The following is a 19,483-nucleotide window of genomic DNA, read 5'->3' as shown; positions in this document are numbered from 1 at the left end:
AAAAATTAACCATGATTTTTTTGGGCCTGAAAGCAAAAAAAAAAATAATAATTTTTTGGCTGAAGCTCTTTGTACTTTGAAGCTTTTTTGGACTGGACTTGGAGGGTATTCCTAGTGTTATGGTGAGGTAGAGTTCATTTGCATGAGTTCCCTCGCTCGAAACTGGGCTAATTTTTGTCGCAGTTGTCTAAGACGTGTTGTGTCTGTGTTTGCCACTCCAGGGCCAGGTAAGCGGGAGGTGTTTGCAGCACAGCTTGCTTCCTGTAGACTTTTAGACTCATACATACACTGCAGGCAAAAGGCACTTTGCTTCAAAGCTTTTCCAGCCAGAACAACAAATTTCTCCTCTATGTTTTACGAGTGAGTTACTTTGGACATGATAAATACTATCAGCATATCAGCTCGAGGCCTCAAAGAGCAGAAAGCCCCTGTGCAGGGCGTTGTGCAAATACATAAAAGCTCATCCCTGCTCTGACTATGGAGAAGGGCAGAGAAGGGGAGGTTTTTGCAGTCCCTCTGTAATTCCACCCCAGGGCAGCTTCCCCAGGCCCTGGCCCTGATTCACGGCAGCGCCTCCAGCATCTGATGGCAGGTGGCGTTTCTGACGTTGGTAAAGTACTGCCTGGGTCCTGTCTTGGCAAGCTTGCTGCCCTTCTGGAGGCGTCAGCTGCTCAGCTATTAAAATGGGAGGACACGTTTGTTGGTGAAGATGATAGAGAGCTGAAACTTGCAACCAAAACAATCCTGAACTTTGGCCTTTGGTATAAATCCTGAGCTCAGATGCAGCAGCAAGCTACTGAGGAGTCCAGGAAAAAATTCTTGTCTGGCTTGCATCGAAGCCAGGAAAGATTTCGCAGGAGGAGACGAGGCTGATGGGGCTCAGACAGGAACAAGGGCTCATAGGCATTGGGCTGGAGTCAGGAGACTCAGCACATCCTGGCTCTGCAGGACAGGGAGCCTGCTGCTTAGCAGGAGTCCTTCCCCATCCGTAACCCAGCCCCTCCACGTCATAAAAGCACCCATACGTAGGGTTTCTGAAGGTACATAATGCCCAATTTTCCCCCTGTTGACATGGTTGTGCCAATAATTTCCTAATCCCAAAGCCCCCTTGGCCAAGGTGGGACCGACCCGGCTGACTCACGGGCTTGTGTTTCTGGGAAGGATTGCACATGGGAAGCTCCCATAGGTCTCTTCCAGTCCTCGGGATTTGGGCAGCCCTTGCTCGTATGATTTTGAGGACACCAGATGGGATCTCTGGCTGGAAACCCGTCTGCTTCTGGAGCTCGGATCACGCTGGCTGGCAATGAAAGCACGAGCTGCATGCGTGTGTATCCATCAGAGGGGCTGCGTGTGTGTCAAAGGCAGGAAAGCAAGGAAAAAGATCTGTGTGTGTGTGATGGGGCTAAACACAGGCTCAAAATCCTGAAGATGGACCTGGCTTTCCCAGAGCAGCTCTGGTTTGCAGCCTAGCAAGGAGCAGCCACGTGTCTGCACGAGCGTGCAGCTGCAGCAGCGCATGGCAAGGAGAGCTGGTGCCAGCCGGGTGCAGGGGGTGTGACCCAGAAGTAACACAAAAGGAGCAAGAAATGGTTTACAAGCACATCTTTTCGTGCACTTTTGTGTGTGCTTGTATCTGTAGGGCCATGCTGTAAAGTAGGGAAAAGGGCTCCAGCTCCCTGCTTTTCACTAGGGTCGTGTCAGCGCAGCCGTGAACAGGATTTAATGGTTAGCACGAAAAGAGCAGGTTGCGTTCAAAGGTTTGCTGGTGGACTGCAGTTGACTTGAAACTGGTTTAGCTAATAACTTTAAAGCTTTTAAGCTTTCTGCTTCGCACATTCATTTTCTCACGACAGCTTGCAGAAGTGTTTTGCTTAGCATTAATCACCGCATTTCCTCCTGAAGGAGAAGTGTTGTGCAAGCCGGTGGGTCAGCTCTCAGGGCATGGGATATTGGGATCGGGGCCTATTTAAATATGAAATAAATATATAAATAGGCCTCCCTGCTGAGGCCCCTCTCTCCCAAAGGACACGTGAACATGCCCAAGTGCTCTGCAGAACCCAGACCTGCAGTGCAAGGACAACACTTGGGCAGAGGATGAACCCTGTAGACCTCTCAGCCCCAAAACAGTGCAAAAAGTCAGGGGCCGGGCTGCAGTCACTTTACCTGCCTGTTCCCTCCTAGAAAACATCTCCCCAGAGCAGAGCTGGTGTTCAAAGCTCTCACCAGAGGGGAACCTCCCAAAGCAAAACAACCCTGAACCCTGGTGGGACTCAAACCTTTGGCTCCAGCTTGTCTAGGGACTGAAGAGCTGATGATTAGATAACTGTAAACCATCCTTATTTTACAGCTCGCCCTTGCTTTGTTCAGAAGGGGAATGAAGCACACCAGGCTCCTGGGGCGGAGGGAAGAAATGGTTTTGTGATTAAATTAAGTCTCGGATTATTGTGGCTGAGGTGCCCAACCCTTCTGCAGGGTTTGCCTCTGGTTTGGGCAGGTCTCTGGCTCCCCCAGTGCTTCGGTTTCCCCAGTGCTGTCCCTTTGCTGTGATATTTGCACTGCTGGGTTTAAAAATGAGCTGTAGACCCCCAGGGGACCGAAGGACTTGGAGCAAAGCAGGTGTAGCCTGCAGCAAAAATGTGGGAAATGGAGACTGGGAACAGGGGAGGAAAGATCTGCTTAGTGCTGAGCCAGGGAAATGGAAAGGAAAAGTGCTCGTGTTTAGTTTTTCATCAGTACCCAAATCAGCGAACAGAATTTTCTGTTGATGGAACTAGGTAAAAAAAAAAAAAATAAAAATCCTTGATACCTTTAGTGGGGCAGACAGCCCAGTGATGGAGAAGACAGTACAGGGAGAAGGAAGAAGGCAGAAGAGAAAGATGGGATTTAACCACATCAGATTTAACCAAGTTGCCGGGCTGGGAGTGAGATCCCCAGGTGCTACACATGCAGCCCTGCTCTGATCCCAGCCTCTTTCATCTCTCCCCGTGCCGATGTCCTTCTCACCAGGGAGATTTGTGTCCTGCCCTGATGGCTATTCAGAAAGCCCCTCCTGGCGTGGAGAGCCCCCCAGGTCGAGCTGCTGAGTTTTGCCTGGTTGCTGCGCTTGTCTCATGCGTGGTTAATGCCTGATGAGATCATGGTGCTGCTCAGCATTTCATGGATAATTCAGGATTATTCATTAACAATCAGGAACGAGCAGGTGTAGTCATAGGCTGCCTTCCTGGGAAGAAGAAAAACAACGAGCTGGGAAAGAACATGAATTATTCAGGGGAGACCAAAGTGCTGGGTGAGCTGAGGGGGTGGGAGAGATGAAGATTTATTTTCAGAACAGCTGAGTCTAAAGCTTTTTACGCCATCAACCCTGCAAATGTGGGGGTTTTAATTAGTCTTAGTGAAGATTACTCCTGTCCTGTAACTATAGAGTGCAAGGAAAGATTTGGAGAAGGAAAGGCCATGTGTGTGGTGGGCCAGCTGATGCGACAGCAAGGGAGATGGAGAGCAGAGCATGGTCTGTTCATGTCCCCAGCATCTCTGTATGTCCGAAGATCTCATCTCTCCTCCTTTGCAAGAGCTTGTGCTGCTTTTTGTCCAACCTGCAGGCAGAAGAAGTGGAGCACACCCAGGAGAAAGCTTCAAAGAAAGCTTTAAAGAGGTGCCTGACCTTGGGGCAGACACGGGTGTCAGCCTCCGCGCTCGTGGTGGTCCCTCCGACCGCTGCCAGCAAAGCACTCAGCATCTGAAATGTCCTTACGAGGTGGATTGCATCTCGGTGGTGCAAAGCTCCATCCTCGTAATGTGCTCTGGTGGTCCTGTAAATGTGGCCCTGCTCGAGGGCTGCTTTTTCAGATCCTCGTCCAGGCAGCTGAAACCCGTAGCTCTGCGTGTCTCCAGGCTGACGTAGATGCCTGAATGCAAACGCGAGGTCCACGTGCTGCCTGCCCAGGGAAAATATTAATTTGTGATGTGTCAGGAAAAAAAAAAAAAAAAGGGAAAATGTTGACTTGTGCTGGAAAAGAAATAAGGTATTAGTGACCAAAACTTGATCGTTCTCTGCTCAAAATGGAATTTCTCAATGTTCAAGCGCTGGTCTTTTTATTTTCCAATAAAACAAGTTAAACGCTTTCGAGGAAATCGGATGCTTTCTGTGAGCTTTTTTCGTTTAATTGAAAGCATGATCTTCCATTGGAAAAATGATTTAATGGACGTTTCTCAAGGCAGGGATTTCTGTGGGAATAGTTCCTCCCGGAGGAAGGAAGCTCTGTAGAAGCAACATGGAGCAAAGCAGAGCTTGGGGAACCCGGACTGGTGGAACCCTATTGGGGGCTAATTACAGCTCTGGGAAATGGAAATTGAAGGCTGCCAAGAGCTGGCACCAAGAGATGCTTTGCTTTTGCGGGAGATGCTCTGCTTTTCAGGCTGCCAGGTAAAGCCGTGTTGTTTTCCACCATTATTTTTTTTTTCCTTTGTCAGAAGCAGAGACTTCAAAAACCCATTTTCTCTCCAGTGCCAGGGACGAAGGCCCAGCACTTGACAGCTCCCATGTGAGGATGTGAGCACTCTCCAGTCCTGCTCATGCAGGCAGTCGGAAAAGCTTTATTGAAGTCAGCGCCTTGAAAATCTGAGGGAGGAGAAACTCTTGAAGTAGAAGGGCTTTTGGGGGCAACGTGCAGGAGGGGAAGAAAAATGTGTGCTAAGATCCTGCTAATGGCTGGACTGTCTCGCCTTTGAAAGAGATTCCAGCACCAGCAGTGTTTTTCTTCCTCAACAATCACATTCACCATGCCCCACTTTGAAGTTTAAATAAACTTAAAAGCATATCTGCCGAAATATGTTACCCGCTCTGCTCCGCGGGGCTGGCTCGTGGTTCCCGAAGTCTCTCTGCAGAAGATGGGGGATGCCTGCGTCTCCTTTTATCTGTGGGCACTGCTCTACTCCCAGCTCCTGCAGGGACAGATGCTGAAACAAATGCAAAGTGGAAGACCAGGCCCCTCTTTCCAATACCTTTTCTTCCCCAACTATGTTTATGCAAACCCAATGCAAGTGTGTTTTCGTTAGAGTAAGGTTAACCTTTTTTTTTTTTTTTTGACAAATAGTAAATTCACTAAAAAATGTGCTGAAGAAATGACTCACAAATACCAGTCTAATTTGGCAAGCATGTTTTGGCCAGAAAAGGGCCTTTTTTTTTCTTCTTTTTTTTTCTTTTTTGATGTAGAAATGTTTTGCTTTGACATTTTTCAAAATAAACCTTTTTGACCCTTCTTTCTGTATTGGGGATTTTCGAAAATTGACATCAACTAAAAGAATAAAATGTTCTACTAAACCAAAAGAATAAACTATCACGTTAAAAGAATGAAACAAAGTGGAACACGATACCGTTTTAAATTGGAGAAAATATTGCTATGACCCAAAGCAGTCCTGTTTAGATATTTTTTTTTCTGTAAACTCTCCAAAGTGTCAATTACTTGTGACCCACACTGAAAGTTTCTCCTGCTTTACTTCTCTTCCTCCCTCTACTCTCACCACCAAGGCCACAAACCTGTTATGTTTGGCGAAAAGCTGCCCTCAAATTACAGACACGAGCTCTGCCTTTGCTCTTATTTCTCTGAAGGAAGCCAGCTCACTCACCCCTTTGTGATTTAGCTTATTTTCTGGTCAGGCAAACCCACTTTGAGGGCAAACAGTGGTTTAAAAGATATATATATATATAAAATAATCCAGCCCTCTGGGTTACAGGTACTGCCTTGGAGCACCAGATGCTTCTCAAGTGTTTTGGGAGCAGTGGGGAGCCTGGGGAGCAGGGAGCAGCCCCATCACCTCCCTGCCTCACTGGAGGACAGGATTTTGGCACAGGGCTCCCTCCAGGTGACAGCCCCCCGGACCAAACCCCTTGGGGCATCTACGTCCATGCAGGCTGAGGTTGGAGCCTTTGCCAAGTGCCTTGAGGACCCATCCGAAAGCCCCGGGCTGACATAATCCTCAGGAAGTCTTAAACCCCGCGCCCTGCGAGGTTTCCCAGGTCAGGTATGCACAGCCCGGCCTGTGTTGAATAATGGTTTCTGTGGTTTATTGGCAGTTCCTAAAAGCTTAATAATTAAGAAAGTGCTTGTGGTTCAGCCCACATAAATTTGTTGATTTTTCTCAGCTAGTAAAAAATCTGAAGGGTTTCTTACCAAACCAAGGCTTGCTTCAGTCCACAGGGATTTTTTTTTTCATTCACATTCTTTTAACTAAATTTAAAAGATGAAAATTTAGAAGTCTCAATCTACTTTGAATCAGAAAATCATAGGCATGGGAGAAAACCAGCCTGTCCTGGCTCATCTGGGACTGCCCAAAAGGGCTATTTTTACACCCCAGAATCATCCCATTTCCTTTTGGAATGAGCAATTCACAAAACCAGCGGGACCTCGTGGTGCATTTTGCTATTTGCAGACCTCTGACAGTGTTTTAGGCAAGAAAAATGTCAGTGGGTGCACCTGAGGTGACAAGCCAGCCTTTTTCCCCCTTATTTCCCTCATTTTACATCCCTGCAGGGAACCCTGCGTGTGCTGGTGGAGGGTGGCTGCTCAGTGGTGCCTGCAAGGAGCATTTTTGGGTGATTTTCCCAGCCTTTCCTGTTTTTCTGGTGAGCCTGGCAGGAGAAGAGCATTCAGCTGCCGTGGCTGGAGGATGAAAACACGGGAAGCTTTTACTGGTGGCTCGAGGCATCCAAAGAAAATCATTTGTGGAGTGATTCGGAGGCACAGGCGTGTTTGGGAACAGGCGTCTCAATGGTGCCATTCACGGGGCAGCCCCGAGCCCTTCGCAGGGACGGGCTCCTCGTGCCCAGGGGGAAGAGCAGGCACGGGGAGGTGACCCAGCCACCGAGCCCACTGCCCTCTGTGAATTGGATGGGAAACGGGGAAATTGGGCTGGATCCTGCTTTGGTCAAAGCAACCAGGCTCTGCTGAGACGTGATAAGGTCTGTAGGGTTGTAGGTAGCAGCAGCAATAATTATTGGCACTAAAGCAATCTAAAGCACCACGGAGAGCAGGAACAGCAGTGGGTCACAAATTTCCTGACTGCGCCTGTAGTGGTTGTGCCAAGGTGGCCACAGAAACCTCAGAAATCACCCCGTGATTTGGCACCTCAGGTGGCTCTGGGTCCACCAGGTGTCTGGGCAGGGGACAGCCAAGTGCCTGGGCTGGAAGTAAAGCAACATGAGCTGAAATCGGGACCAACTCTGTGAAGCAGAGGGGTACCAAGTCTCTCCAGAGCATCCTTGTTGCGTTTGAAGCCCCTGAAGGCAGTGTGATGGCAAAGCTGGGACTTGGACGTGTTCTCTGTAGGAGCAGAGACCGAAAGGGGGAAGGGGAGGGGAAGATGAGATGAGAGGGGTCCGAGGGAAAAAAAAAAAAAAAAAAAAAAAAAAACAACAAAAACCAACATATTTTCAAATAAGCTTTCTGTTAGAAATGCCCAAAGTGGATGTTTCTCCTCTTGCATATTCTTTTCAAAGGAAGCCTGCAACCTTTTAAAGAGAAATATCAAAGGAAACATTTCTTTTCCCTGACATTTTTCACAAAACCAAAATATATTTCTTGACAGACGACGAAGTGGCCCAGACCATCGATCCAAATGCAAATGGGCATTTAGGAGAACTTACAAACATATCAAAGAGCTCTAGGCCAGGCCTTTCTTCTCTATTTTCACTGCAGCTGCTGCCACTGCTGTCAAGAAACATGAAAATAGGGCAGGGAAAATGCCTCCTTGTGTGCGTTTCTGGCGCGGATGCTTACAAGAGCCGAGCCTCGTGGCTGTTTGTCTACACCCCTGTCCCTGGGCTGCTGGCTCGCTGAAATGACAGGCTTCAGGGGGGCAAATAACCTGGCTGTGCCTCGGATGTTATTCCTCTGAGGCTGGGCACTGCCCTACATGAAAGCCGCTGACCCCCACACAGGAGGGCTGGAAGCAAATGGCAGCAGGGACTGTTTTTCATGGTTTGTTAAACTTCATGAAAATGCCATGCTCTCGAGCAGTTTTTTCACTCCCAACCCCTAAACCAGGTGGGATCCCCCCTCATCTGCCGGGGGGGATGCTGTGACTTGCAAATAACCCGGACAGAGGCTTGAAGCACACTGTGTGGCTTTATTTTCTGAGTCGCTCTGAGTGCACCTGAAGCTGTAACTGGCAGGGTTTATAGCCAACTGCTGGGTGCAACAAAAAATACAAAGGCCGGCATTTAGAGCTGGGGGTTGAGGTTTTCCCCCTGCCTCTTGCACTCTCTTTCTCTTTATTGGCTTTTGAGCCAAGTTTTAAAAGCACGGTTGCAAGAGGAGGGCGGTAAGTGAACAGTTATGGCCAAGCACTGGGACAACAGCATGCCAAACCCGGGCTCAGCCCAGTCCACCCTGCTCCAGCCACACCAAGCTCCAGGGCTGGAAGCTGGTCCCAAAGCAGTTCTGCCTCATGCCCCCAGTACATTCAGCTGTGCCTGGGCAGAGGTGCTCTCTGCAGATCCCGGAGGAGAAGCGTTTCGGTTTTAATCTGCTTGTTTCTTTTCCCTCGTTGCATCAATGAGGCTGCAAAGACAGGAGGAAAAAGGTCACTGTCAGGAATTTCCGTAGCCTGGTTTGCCATAACTGGCCTAACCTCACACCTGATGGTTTTTAGCAAGGGGAAGCAGGCTTACTGAGCGCTTTCTCCAGCAGTACAGCATCTCCTTTCTGTTTTATATATTTACGTGTGCACACGTATGGATATATGTAATTTTTATAGTATTGAGTGCAGTGCAGGACATCAGACCAAGTCATTTGTTTCCCTTCGTATACCTCTGGAGTCCCAATTGCCTGAGCTATTCCAAAAATGCCGACGATGTCTGTGCTCTGGATGGATGGAAAGCTCCTGGCAGCTCCCCTTCCTGTCCTTCCTCAGCAGTGCTTGTAACATTACAGTAGCAATTAGCAGCTCATATCAAAGAGGGGACCTCATAGCACTGGGACCATCTGAGCAAAGACCTAATCCCTATTACCTGTAAACATCCACGTGAAATAAATCTAATATGAGAGGGGGAGATGGTCGGTGTTGTTCCTAAGCCCGTGCTGGTTCATGCACAAACCCCTGCAGTGACACAGGAGAACCATTCCCAGAACACATTTCCCAATTGCTCAAGAAACTAAGCCCTAAATCCCCGTAGGATTAAAGGCTCTTTGGCTCTTGGGAAAATGTTACCCTTTGGGATCCAAAAAGACCCACAGCTGTAGGCAGCATCCTCTGATATTCGCGGAGGATTCCCTATTCCCTTCACAGTCATCACGGCCGAACCCCGTCTGCTCTGCAGCAGGAGGGCAGCGCAGGGCTGGGTCAGCCCGTTTGATTTCTCTGTAGGTAAAGCTCTTAACTCTCCAGCAGTGAGATCCTTTACATGGGTATCAGCCTCCCAAGAGAAATTACCATGCCAGAAAACAAATGCTTTCAGCTTTCCTGCATTCATTTTTTCAACAAAGGCCTGAAAAACATGAAATGGAGGAAAAATGTTAATCAGGCTTTGCCTTGGGGAAAAGATACAATTTCTAGAGCAGTTTGGAGGCATCATACAGATCCAGACCAGCAGTTGGTCTTTGCTGCTTTGCAAAGGTGTTGAGGACCAGGATGGGCACCAGGGGATGCGGCTGCCCCAAACCCTGCCCGGGATGCCCCGGGACGTGACTGGCAGCCCCCGGGGAGGCTGGTTTCCCAGCCTGATGCTAGCAAGGAGGCTGCTCTTATCTCGGGGGGTATTAGCACCGCTATAAACTTGATAACGCTGGAGTTTCCCATAAAAATTCAAGAGGTGGGACTCCCATTCAGCGGAGGCTTCTCCGTGTTGGTGCCACATATGGAAATAGTGCAGAGGCTGCGTTTTCAGCCGCCACGACTGCAATTTGAAGAGAAAAAGAGAGGTATTCCAACTATTTTGTCTTTAAAAGGAAACACTGAATAACTTATGGATAAGACATTAACCCAGGCCTAGACCACTCGTGGTCGTTAAAGAGCCCTCGGCGCTATTTGCAAGAGGGGAGGCGGGGGGGTGTTAGTCTTGGGCTCCTGCCCAAATTCCGCTTTGAGGAAACACCTCCCGCCTACCTGAAATTCCACCTGCACTTTAACTCAGGTGCCCCCAGCCCCGGATCAATAGGTCTGAAGGGCTCGGTACCTCTGCCCTCCACCAGTGTTCCCAGTGAGAAAGCAGCTACTGCTTTAGCACAGCGCCCAGTTCAGCCTGGGGTCTGCTGTTCATCCCCTTCCAAGGAAGCAAAACCCTCGCCTTGGGGTAGGATTTATGGGTTTGACCTCAAGCTTTTATCTTTAAAGGGGAGGTGGAACCTGTGGTAGAAACCCAGACATACAGGGAGCAAAGAAATAGCGGGGCTGGGGGTCCAGCACATACCTGGTCCAGCATCCCTGCTCCAACTGCTGTTCCTAATGGTCTCACCACCTCTGCTAGTTAGGGACTAACTCACAGGCAGCAATTCAGCACAGCATCTAAAGTCCCTTCCAGAGAGAGTGTCACCAATGCCCCTTGCCCCTCTGGCTCATCATTTTAGTGGTATAAGCATCCCATCCCCTCCCGTGCTGCTGCTGCTGCATTCCAGCCCAAGGGTGGCCGCACTGCAGCTGCAGCAGAAGTGATGTGCACAAAGCAAAAAAAAAAAAAAAAAAAAAAAAAAATCCTCCTAGATGAAAGGTGATGATATTTGCACGCAGTTATTTTATCGTCCTCTGACTTTAAAGATAACATGCTACCAGCATGTGAAAGGACATCATTTTTGTTCTCTGGGAGTAGTGATCTTAATCCTGCTCCGCCCTGTGGGTTACAGTTGGTGAGGTTTTTCAGTGAAGCTGTTATTGCTTAAAAAGCAGATCAGATCACATATTCCCACCCTTCTTTTCACTTTATCTTCTCGGTGCCCCAGAACTGGCACACTTCAGTGCAGAAGGCAGCTTACCTTCACAACCACTTCCACAAATAGGGCTCGGGTTCCCGCACACACAAGGAATTGCAAATTCGAGAGAGATTTTGCATTTGGCTATAAATGTTTTTCACACTTTGGCAAAGCACATTTCGCCTTGTCTTTATGAGTAATGATGCACCGTCCTCCGCTATCCGGGTTCTGCATTTCAGAGCCATCCCTGGGGGATGTTTCCTGTGCCCGTGCTGCTTGGTTGCAATGCAAGGAGAGGTTATTCAGCACCAGCTGGCAGAGAGATGGAGCAGCTAAGGAGCAAGTCTGGTCATGGCCCTGGCTTGTCAGGGTGGTTTTTAATGCCAGGCACGTCCTTCGTTTGATAGGGAAAATCTCAGAAGAGGCATTGTTAATAGTGATGGTGGTGGATGGGAAGCAAGGGGGTGATTTCTTGGCTCTGCTGAGACTTGTGGCAAAACCTGAGCTGATTTTGAGGAAGCCAGAGTTTTGCTTTAAGCTTTTTACAGCATCCCAAGCAAAGGACTTAGTGGATGATCTGAAGGAGCTGCTCCCCAGCTGCCTCCACCCCAACTCAGTCATAACGGGGCCCTGCAGGAGGTTTTGTCCTCTCTGCTCTATTGTGCCCCTGAGGCACACAAGTGGCCCTCCTCACCCGGCTCTTTTCCCTCTTTTGCAGCCCTCCTGCCATCTGTGACAAGTGGCTCATGCTTTCATCAATCAGGACCATGCCACAGGGTTCCTGCTGCTTTAGGGGACCAGTTGGGCTCCAGGTGGGAAATGTCTGAGCAAGGGGTGCTCTGAGAGCCACAGCTCATGACACAGCTCACCGGGAAGTCGAGACCGGTGCCGAGGCGGCTTGGGGGGAATTGGTCTTTTCATCGGGTCCTTCTGCAGCCAAGACACCGCGGGGAGTTTACAAGACCCAGAGGTTTAATTGCTTACAGGTCGGGCAGGTCCTTAGGGAGTGTGGCTGGAGAGAAAAGCTGCTGATAATGTAGGGGAAATTTCCAGTGTCGGGGTTTGTGCTGCACAAAGCGACAGGGGAATGATGACTGAGAGCAGATGGGGACTTGTACAAGGGGTGGGACTCGTGGCCATTGCTGCAGCAGCCCAGGGGACATAGAAAAATAGAATTAAGTTACATAGCACCCCGTGCTCAGATCGCTGTGCTCCTGGGCTGGCAGGACAGCCTCTTTTGGAGGACATCAAGAGGGTCATGGGCTACAAATCTGGACAGCCCAATCTGGACAGATTTGCAGCCCACGCCCTCCTGTGAAGGTAAATGGTGACCCTGCAGAGCAGCTGGGACACAGCAGGATTTAATGGTGGTATAAGAATGGGACAGGAGAAGGCTATGGCATAAATACTCTGTTTTGAATTCCCATCGTGCTTGATTTTTGCGTATTCTTTATGTACATGCATGTCCTGAGACCCAGGACCTGCTCAAAGACCAAGTGTCGTGCAGGTGGGACACCGATGGGTGCTGTCTGTGCCTGCCCCAGGCTGGAATGAAAGCGTGTGTGTTTCTAAAGTGGGGCTCACAAACGAGTGGGGACTCCTGGAAAGTGGAGAATAAACAGTTTTGTCACCAAAAAAAAACCCTTTTGGAGACATGTTTTGGTGAGTCTGTACCTCCTGAGCATCCTGCCGGGGGCAGAGAGCAGGTACCTGTGGGGTGGGAGCTGAGCTCACGTGGGACCCGGAGCCTTCGGGAGCAGCTCGGGGTGGGAGTGTGTCTGCCACGAGCTGGCGGTGCTCGAAGGCAAGAAGGGGTTTACATTTTCCACCTTCCAGGCGATCGCCGAGGAAAGAGATTGTCTCATTTGTTCGTGTACATATATCTCGTCTCCCAGTTGCCGAGGCAACACTGTATATGTTTGCAGGCTGGAAGGATCTGGGGATGGAAAATGAAGCCAGGGAGTGGACTGAGGAGAGAAGTCCAGCAGGAATTTTCCCCTGGTCTTTCGCGGCCGATTGGTTAGCACTACTTTACGCCGCTCTCCCGGGATTAGTCATCAAATCTGAGATTTCCATTTTTATTATTTTAAATCAACCGCAGTTGCTCTTGGGAGGCCGTTTTTCATGTTAGAAATTAACCTCGCCGAGATTCGGCCGGCGGGGGCTGCAGGAGGGGAGCCAGCAGGCAGGGCAGCACCATAGAAACACAAACAAGGTACAACATCCCACTCTGCCGGCTGCTGGGAAGCCGAGCCCCCGGAGAGCAAGGCACCGGGACACCTGGATGTTCTCCGTGGCTGCTCAGGGCATGACTGTGGCTCGTGCTTTGTTCCAGGGCTTGGATTTAGGGCTCAAGTCCTGGTTTTGGGGTGCCCCCAGCTCAAGTCCTCGCTAGGCTGAGCACAGTACCCGTGCCAAACCTGCTCCAGGTTGCATGCAGCTGCCCACAGCATCCTGAGCTGCTGCTGAAGGTTTCATTCATTTCTTTTCTCCCCATTTTTGGAGTCATTGCTCTCCACAAGCACAATCTCACTGTCTTGGGCCCATGGCCTCAGGTTTGCTCTCATCAGCACACGCGGATGGACGGATGCTGCCCAAGAGCAGCCGCATCCCTTGGGCAGGGGAAGGGAGCGAGCCCTGGGGGAGGTGGAAGTAACTTTGTGGGTGCCTTAAAGAGATGAGATTCTTAAAGAGATTCATGAGGATGAGAAGTTTTTGGAGATGGTAAGAATTTTCAAGTTCTTACTGATTTTAAGCTCTGGGTATCTGGCAGCCCATGGTGCCCTCGCCGTGCAGCACCGTGCCCCCAGCAGGCTGCCCGCACGATGAAAAGGCGCCTTCAGCTCTCAGCACCATTTCGGGAGTGAATGACCCGGTGCCTGTAAAAGGCAACTTGTGTGGAAACTTCAAAACGCTTGGCAAAGCGCTGGTATTTCTGCCAGGCGGCTTCCACCAGCCTTTCTGATCTCAAGCAAATAAATAAGGCAAGAACTTCACAAGGGCGGTGGAGGTGATGGGATCAATGGTGGTGGAAAGCTGGCATCCCCGACCCGTGCTGAACTGGGCTCAGGGAGGCCGTCTGGTATGTGTATGTCTGATCTCACTACTTTATTTCATTGGCCTGGAGGTTTTTTTATTTTATTTATTTATTTATTTATTTTTTTTTTTTTTTTTTTTTGCGTCAGTTGGATTCTGGTTTACAAGCATCTGACACGCCGGGAAGCGTTGTTCCAAAATCCTTCCCCATGAGAAATGAAAGTGCGTGGAAGGGGAGCTGCTGGTGCCGAGGTTACCCTGGGCTCCCCGGGGTGTTTCTCCTGGTCCCTGCTCTGAGCCCCAAATCTGTGAGCCCTTCCCTGCCCGTGGCCCTTGGCTTTGGGGACACGTGGCTTTGGGGACATCTGTGGGGACACGGGGTGGTGGCATTCCTGCTACAGTGCCAGGGAGAGTGGGCTGGCCTGGTGCACAGGGCTTGGAGCAGCGCGGGGAGGGTTACAGCAGGAGCAGTTTCAGCTGTTGGGAAAAAGGCTATAAAAACACGATTCCCACCATAAGCAGCCCCGTGGGCTCGGAGTACATCAAATTGGGTATTTTGCCTCTGGCAGAAACAAAAACCTGATGTGCCAGAGGATGGTAAAGCCCTCAACTAATCCCTTAAATTGTTTAATACCACAGGCAGCAAGGAAATTTTTTCTGATCCCATTAATCTTTGCTGTGAAAGAAAAGCTTTTGTAACTGTATCCGTGGCTAGCATCCCCCCGTTATTCCCATAACTTAAACACCCAGCTTTTCCTTAGCAGAACCCACAACGACACCTTCTGCAGGTTAGCAGGAGGGGGGCAGAGATGCTGGAACCCCAAACCCACCAAAAATCGAGGCAAAGCTTGAGCCCGTCCACCCCAAAATGTGCAGAAGGGTCCGTGGAGGTGCCGGCAGCACCACTCGCACCCCACCTGCCTGCGCTGCACCAGGCTCCCCGCCAGCCCCCCGACTTCACCAGCACCACGGCCCTACAAAGGGAAGGAAAGGAAGCAAAAGGAAGGAAAGGGAGGGAGGGGGAGAGGGTGTTTCTGGTATTGAACAGCGGCGCAGAGCTATTTCTCTCGGCAGCTGACAGTGTAAATGCATTTCCTGGCAGGCAGCTCGCTCTGTATTAAAATTCTTGATGAAGATTATTAAAGTGTGTTTATGAAAAGCCTGCGAGTGCGGCTTGGACTCCAACCTGCCTTTGCAGAGCTGGGTGTTTGGGTGCGGGCGGCGTGCTTGTGGCTCATTAAAACTGTCCCATCCCAACCCACCGCCCCTGCAGCCCCTCGGCACTGCCCCAGGCGTTGCTGCGAGGACATTTGGGTTCACTGCCAGATTTAGGGAAATGTTTGCGTCCCCCTGACCTCCTCAGAGGGGTGATGAGACCCACGGGGTCGTGCTGAAGCCCCCGTGGGGTCAGCACATCACGCAGGCTGCTGTTTGTACTGGCAAAGCTTTTGGGAGACGGCTCCGCACTGGAGACAGAGTCCTCCAGTGCCACACACAGACAAACATCCCACCCACCACGCCAGCTCCTCCGCTGACACCTCGAGGTCCCGGTCACCCACAGCCACCACCAGCACGTGCTTGTGGCCCAGCTGCTGCGTGGCCCTTGCACACGTGCACGTGTGCACAGATGCATGCCCAGCTGCTTGCACGCCCCCATGGCACGTGCACGCCGTGAGCGCACGGGGCAGCAGCTTTGGCCAAGGGCTTGGCTCACTTTTACCGCCTGCTTTTTCCCTTTCCAGCCCGAGGTAGGATTTTTAACATGGGAGACCAGGTTGTATATCTAAATATATGTCCTTTAAAAAAAACGTTTCCAAGAACAATGGTGGAAGCAGCCCAAAAATGTGCTAAGGAGGACGAAAGCATCAGGACTGGAGTCCAAGCAAAATATCGGAAGGGTGAATCAGAAAGGAGGAAAAAAATAGAAACGTATGGGGTTTTAAAAAGTTATTTTTTCCTTTTTAATGTTAATGGCAGTTTTTCAATTTGAGCTTCAAGTGCTAGAGAAATGTGTCAACTGCTCCTGCCCCAAGCCATACTTCGGAGGAATGCAAAAGCATTGTTGCGGTGACATATTCAAGATGGTTTCAATCCAACCCCATTTAGCCATTGCAAAGATGTCTTTGCTATTATTGTTATTAATTGGGCTCATTAATTTATGTCCAGTGCTTTCTTACAGCTTCCCTGTCTCCATGCAGAATGATTCCCCCAGAGGCACTTGATTAGTGGGCCTAATGAGGCCCCGCACCTAGGGTTTAGACCCCATGTCTCTGGTTTCAGCCCTAGCTCGCTAGTCCCCCTCTGCTGCACCATGGCAAGCTCATTAAAAAGAATTAATTGTCGGGAGTGTTGAAAATAGCTTTTAGAAGGGGGAAAAGCTGAGCTTTTCCTAAGTGTTCCTGTTGTAGGAAAATCAGGTGTGTGCTCATCTGCGTGCTGCAGGAAACTCAGGGAACAGACGGATGGCATGGCACAAAGAGGTCTGCGAGCAATGGGGACAAGTCACAAGGATGGGGACAAGCCTGCGTCCCCTGGGTCACCAAGTTATGGTCACTGTGCCCAGCAGCCGTCAAGCTGCTGTAAGCATCGTGGCAGGGCTCTTTGGCCCCTGCACAACTGTCCCCTAATTCTGCTTTGGGTGCTCTTATGCCTCAGCTTTTGGGGTCACTCGTTTGTTGTTCAATCTGTCCCCTTTGTGTCCCCGAGCCCAGCGCACCTCGCCCCCTGTTCCCATGTCAACTGAAGTTCCAGCCAAAAAAGGGCAGATGGAGAGGCCAAAAATAAAAGTCATAAAATCTTGGGTTTGATTGCACAGAACAGGAAGAAAATGTGTTCCCCAGGCCAATCGGGATGGCACAGTGGCTTCAGATGGAGGCAGGAGGGGAAACGGGGGATCAGGCCCAAATTCGTACTTACATCCGTCAGGGGCATGGACAATCTGGCTCTCATTAATCATCTGCTATAAACAGAGGGGGACTCGTTGGAACCGAGCGGTGTCACTGGATGAATGGCCTGGAGCTGGAAAATAAACACTTCAAACTCTGCCTCGGCGTTTGTTTTTGCTGAGTGCCTGCCTTGCACGGCGGCGTTCTGCTGGCGGTGGGGTGCCCATGGCCCCGGGGCTCCAACCCATTTTGGGTGAGAAATGCATCAAATGGAAGCTCAGGAACAATTCTGGAACAGCCCCAGTAGCTGTCCTGGGTTCTGTCAGGGGGCTCTGTCCTGGGGGGCTCGCCCCACCGTGCTCCCACCCAGCTCTGGAAGCCGTCATCGTGTTTTTGGGAGGTGTCCTAAAAGCACGTGCTGAAGTGGTGAGCCTCCATCCATGCTCACACACCACGAGGCTTCCACAGACAGCGGTCATTCTTGCCTCAAACTTCTCGGGCCTGCTTTTTTGTATTTTTTACCCACCCCCTTCCCCTCTACAGAATGCCACCAGGTGCAGTCTGGAATCCACACTCCCCCAGATATGCCTCTAATTCTGATTTATTAAGATAGTTATTGTATAGATGATTAGAAACATATTCTGGGAGTTTTAATGGCCTCGGAGCAGACATGTAGCCATTACAGAGCTGTTAATCCTCTATAAATATGCTTTTAATCATGCCCGTGTTTAACCTACGATAACTGTCCTATTAAATGTAACATATAGCTGGCAGCCCCGATGTAAAGAATTACAAGCCACTTCGTTTTCCTACAGGCTCATTAACTTCTGCTGTTCGGGAGATAGCACCAAAACCACACGTGGGCTGCTCATCTCAGACACCCAGCCCTCAGGCTCCTCGCAGGGATCCCGGTGCTTGTACCAGGACCAGGAGAAGGATTTGCTGCCGGTGAAGGCTGTAGCAGGTGAGTGGCTTTTGCTCCTGCCGTGGACCTGCTGCCCGCTTGTTTTTTAGCATTGCTCAGCGCATCTTGTTCTGCAGTCACCGTGCTGTCTGTTCGGGTTGAAGAACAAAACAGCACACACTGAGCTATGTCAGGGTTTGCAGCCTCCCCAGCTGGACGAGCTCTGCTGAAGTTCAATGCTTATATCTGGTGGGAGCAGCGTGGCAGCAAAGCCAACACCTCCTTCTCCTTGCAGGGGTCCTGGCATGAAGCGATCACTTCGGCACCACTGGGGCCGGGCCAAGGGCTGAGGCTGCCCTGTCTGCCCCAATTCTTGCGCTCCCTTTGTCTCTGGGTCTCCGAATCGATGCTTTTGTCCCCAACACCGCGCCGCCTGGCTGCCCCTGTAGCCCAGGGTGAGATGCTTGGGCTGCTGCCGGGGCAGGACAAGGGGCCATTCTTCACGGAGAACAGTGGGGGATCTCATGGCGGGGCGGCTGGCCCCCTGCCATCACCCACCGCTGCCCTCCACACCTAGGTCACGTCTGGGCCCTGGCATTTGTGGGGCCAGGGCTGCTGCGGGCATCCCGAGGGGACTGGGGCAGAGGACGGGGAGCGGGGCTCTGTCTGGGTGTCCGGAGCCATCAGGAAAGGGACTGCAGAGGCTCAGCAGTGCTGGTGCCAGAGGTGAAAATTGAGGCAGAGCAGTCCCAGAGCTCCTGCACCACGGCCACAGGGCATCCCACTCAACCCCAGCCCTACCCTTGGGTGAATAAGCTGGAAAAATGCCTTTTTTTTTTTTTCCTCTTTGCAGCTCCCAGGCTAGAAAAAAGGAGCCAACACAGTGGGATCAGAGAAGTTTAGCAGCAGCCCAACCACTGTCCTCAATGCTCTAAAGACACACCAGGAGGACCCCCACTGAAATAGGAATTGAGAAATTTCCCACCGTTGGTTTCATCTTTAGATTCAGAAGTTTGAAGTTTGCCACAGAAGGGAACATTACCCAGAGGGAACATTTCCTTCTGCCTTTACCCATAAGGAAGGGTCGGGGAGAGGATTAGGGGCACCCCACAAGGTGCTGACCGTTCTGAAGCACACAGCCTCCAGAATCCCGAGAAGCTGTTTTCATGGGATTGAAGCATGCCTGCAAAATGCTGCCTGGCCAAACTCTATTCAGCTGGAAAAACACTGCCGAGCTCTTGCCTCGAGTTATCTCCATAGACCTCATACCAAGTCGCATTTATTCACTCCCTTTTCCGATGGCCTCCACTTCCCCATCTCGAGGCATTCACAAATCACAATTTGCTTCTCCAGCATCAGCGCCGGGCTGCAGGTCAGCAAGGACTTTCTTTTTAATTCCATTTTCATTGCTCCCGTTTGTTTTGCATTTTTATCCACCCTTGGGCGTCTTTCAGCTTTTCACAGAGCCTGAGAAGCAGAAAGATGTTTTTTTCTTTAGCACTTCGGATGCTAATAAAATTATTCAGCCCCGGCACATGAAATCAAGCAAGTGTTTGATGTCTGTAGGCTCCTGGTGAATTTATCCGTGCTGCAGCAGGGCTGGATGTGCAGGGTTGTAGGACAGCAGCACCACGGTGCTGATACCCGAGGACCACGCAGCGTGTGAGCCCCCTACCCCTGTCTGGGCAGCGGAGGGACCCCACGGGACCTCTGTGCTCCAGTCCCTGTCTGCTGTGCTATTTCTGTTCCTCCTGGTG

General features: G+C 50.6%; 1 long non-coding RNA gene across 1 annotated transcript in view; it reads left to right on the top strand.

Moving 5' to 3' along the window:
- Nucleotides 1–19,159, top strand: part of LOC110353619 (uncharacterized) — a 45,607-nt gene extending 26,448 nt beyond the window's left edge. The window contains exons 4-5 of the long non-coding RNA XR_011804860.1: nucleotides 17,638–17,786; nucleotides 18,580–19,159. This is a non-coding gene — a long non-coding RNA (uncharacterized lncRNA). The remainder of the gene's footprint in view (nucleotides 1–17,637; nucleotides 17,787–18,579) is intronic.
- Nucleotides 19,160–19,483: the final 324 nt, after the last annotated feature.

This window comes from Anas platyrhynchos, chromosome 25, assembly GCF_047663525.1.
Source record: "Anas platyrhynchos isolate ZD024472 breed Pekin duck chromosome 25, IASCAAS_PekinDuck_T2T, whole genome shotgun sequence".
Taxonomy (NCBI): domain Eukaryota; kingdom Metazoa; phylum Chordata; class Aves; order Anseriformes; family Anatidae; genus Anas; species Anas platyrhynchos.
This window is presented reverse-complemented; position numbering and strand designations above follow the sequence as displayed.